Genomic DNA, 3,255 nt, shown 5'->3' with positions numbered 1-3,255 from the left:
GAACTCTGTCTCCAGGATTGGAGGAATCTGAGTCAGCCACTGAGGGTTAGGAGCGGGCAGGGAAGAATCAAACCTAGGGGAGTTGGACGGGGTCAGGGATAAAATGCTATTTTTAATATTAGCAATTGTGTCCACTAAAAACTGGTTGAGGGAGTTAGAGTGCACAGGAAGGTGGGGGTTTAATAGTAACCCTGTCTGGGTGTGACCGCTCCTCCACAATGGAGAAGATATCTTTGGTTTTGGTGGTGGAGTCGACAATCTTTTTGGAGAAATAGGAGGTTTTTGCTTGTAGGACAGCTGATTTATACTCTTTGAGCAGGGTCGTAAACCGCAGCTTCGTGTCAGGAGCGTAGCCGTGTCGCCAACGGCGCTCAGCCTGCCTAAGTCCGAGCTTTAGGATTTTAAGGTCCTCTGTGAACCACCTATGAGCGTCGTGGAGGCGCTTAAGTTTGACCTGTCTAAGGGGGGCAACAATGTCACTGGCTGATTCAAACCAGCACGTTAGAGCAGAAGCTTGGATATCAATAGAGCCAGAGTTAGAGGGAGTGGAGGTACTGAGAAGGGTGACAAATTTGCTAAGATCCGCCCTGTTCCAATTCCGGGCCGAGAGGTTACCCTCCAGAGCCCTACTGGGGCAGGAGGTAACCGTGAGAGAAAAGGAAATAATGAAGTGGTCTGACCATGGGCAGGGTGAAATGAGGGGAAGAGAGATATCCAAATTGGAGGTCCAGACCTGGTCCAGGACGTGACCTTTAATGTGAGTCGCTGAATTTATATGTTGAAGGCAGTTCATACCAGAGAATCTAACAGAGCAGGCACTCTCCTTCTCATCGGAGGGCCAGCAATTAAAGTCTCCTGGGACTAAAATTTTATAATTGTTGATAACTAACTGGGAGAGCGTGTCACCAAGTATCGTAGGAAAATTAGGCATGAACTGAGGGGGGCGGTAGGCAAGAACAGAGATGAGGGGTGTCACTGGGGAATCCAATCTCAGCACAAGGTAATCAACCAAGGGAATACTAGCGGTAGTCAGGGCGGAAAATCTAATAGGGTGTTTAACAATCGCTGCTACCCCACCTCCTGGCCTACCGGAAGCTCTGTTAGCTTGAAAAATTTAGAGTGTATAAACTCTGTTGGGGGGGGGGGGGGGGTTGATAGCTGAGAGAGGCTGTGTGGCCAGAAGGGGCACTGAGGCCAGGGGAGAAGCTATCTCAGGAAAGGTCTCTCTAACACAGAGTAACCCCAATGACTCAAGTCTTGAAAGGGAGACAGGGGGAGGGGGCCAATGAGCATGCAGTCGAGTCAGATCTGCGGACGAGTATTTGAGAAAACTGGCAGAAGGACATGCCCCGTGCCCCGACCGGCCGCGGACGGGCGCAGACGGGCTTACCTTAGGCGCACCTTCGGCGCGCCGTCGTCGTGCCCGCTGTGCTCGTCTGCTGCGCGTTCGAGTTGACATGTGCAATAAGTAGTTTAGCCCCGCCTTCAGCTAGACCGCAACCTGAGGTCCTGCCGGTCTGGGGACTGACCTAAGATGGCGCCCTACCCTCCACACAATCGGCAATACAGCCGTGATGGACCAGGGCAAGGGGAAACACAACAGGCAACAAGTGCAGGGAAAAACATTTACTGATTTTAAAAACTATATAATTTAAAAATGCAGGATAGATGCTGCGGTTTAAAAGTGAAAACAGAATAGATGCCAGTACCGTGAATGCTACTAAACAAAACTGAATTGTCTAACACAGAGAATTAAACTGAGTGCAGGAAAAAAACTATTTTTTGGAATTGATCACAGTTTATTTAACATATAATTTTTTTGAAACTTTCGTTGGTTATTATTCACCAAAAATACACAGAGAAAATTACGAAGCAAACCATACGTACAACAGTTTTGATAAAAAAGACATTAGCCTAAAAATTGTGCATAAATGACAAAAAATCAGTCAGACATAGTTGATCAACATCAGCATTCCATTCTCGCACTCACACACAACACAAACATACAATTCAATATTTACAATTCTGAAATCACAAGTTAGGAATATAAATGTACACCAAAGAAACTTGTTTGTTTCACTCGAAAGTTATTAAAGAATAACATAAACACAATTTAGTGGATAGAGATCTTATGGTGTAAACACACGGTCTACGCGTTTCGAACCCCTGACGGGTTGGGGGGTTCTCATCAGGACCTCATAACTTTGCAACAAGTGATGTGCACTGATTACTTAGTAACCGGACGTTGACAATTTACAGTTGCACAACGGAACTGTGTGTTATTTGTTATTGCTCTGCGTGGGGTAGATTGCCAGAATTGGATCGTGGACTTGTAAGTTGTTTTCAATCCGCCGCGTGGAATTAGAAGGTCCAGGGCAAAGTCGGGGACCTTCAAGGAGATTGAATTCTCCAGTCTCCTTGTCCGCGTGTAACTAGCAGACAATCCCTTACTGTGGGAAGCCCACACCCAGTGTTGTTTTTCCAGCGGAATAAAGCTGGCAGATACAGTTGAGCTTAAAATGGGGCTAAGCGTAAGTAAAATAGCGGGACAGAAGAGAGCACCGTAATCTTAAATCATTACTCAGCGCGTGCCTTGCAGTCTGCCCCCCAATGCACAGCAGTGTTTGTAGGAGCTGCCACCACCTACTAGAACCGCAGCGAATCACTCGCACTCAGGCAAGAAGTAGTCTAGCCCCGCCTCCAGCTAGACCGTAACCTCGGGTAAACAAGTGTTATTCTATACCCTCTATTCAGTGGCTCATGCACGTCTCTGAAAAGGAAAACCTATTTATCCAACATGGTTTGCAGGGTGGTGAATACTGCGTGGGGGTCTTATATCCTAGATGGTTATGCTTTAATTAAGGGCGTGCTGACCGTATTTGAATAAAACTGCTGGTTTTTCCACGGTTGTGCGCCATGCTACAAACCCTACAAGTTTAGCTCCCTCTTGGGCACCCATTTTGAGCACTTGCACAGGCCTACTCTTAAAGGTGCAATATGTTGAGAATGGGGGATTTGTTCTGAGATCCCTTTGGGAACATAAGTAGCTAGATATGTTAAAATTTGATGCAGAACAGTGCTCTTTCATTAAGAGTGGGGAATTACCAGAACCTCTTGAACCCCCGTGATGCCTTAAATGGGGGCATCCTAACTCTAGACAGCTTTAAAAGCAGGTGGACAAGGGTGAGAAAATCCATTACAACAGTTTTACCAGTCTGCATCCGTACGTTAACCAGAATGAAGCTGTACCCAACA

This window comes from Lissotriton vulgaris, chromosome 9 (genome assembly GCF_964263255.1).
Source record: "Lissotriton vulgaris chromosome 9, aLisVul1.2, whole genome shotgun sequence".
NCBI classification, from domain to species: domain Eukaryota; kingdom Metazoa; phylum Chordata; class Amphibia; order Caudata; family Salamandridae; genus Lissotriton; species Lissotriton vulgaris.
The sequence above is the reverse complement of the archived record's forward strand: the minus strand, read 5'-3'. Positions refer to the sequence as shown.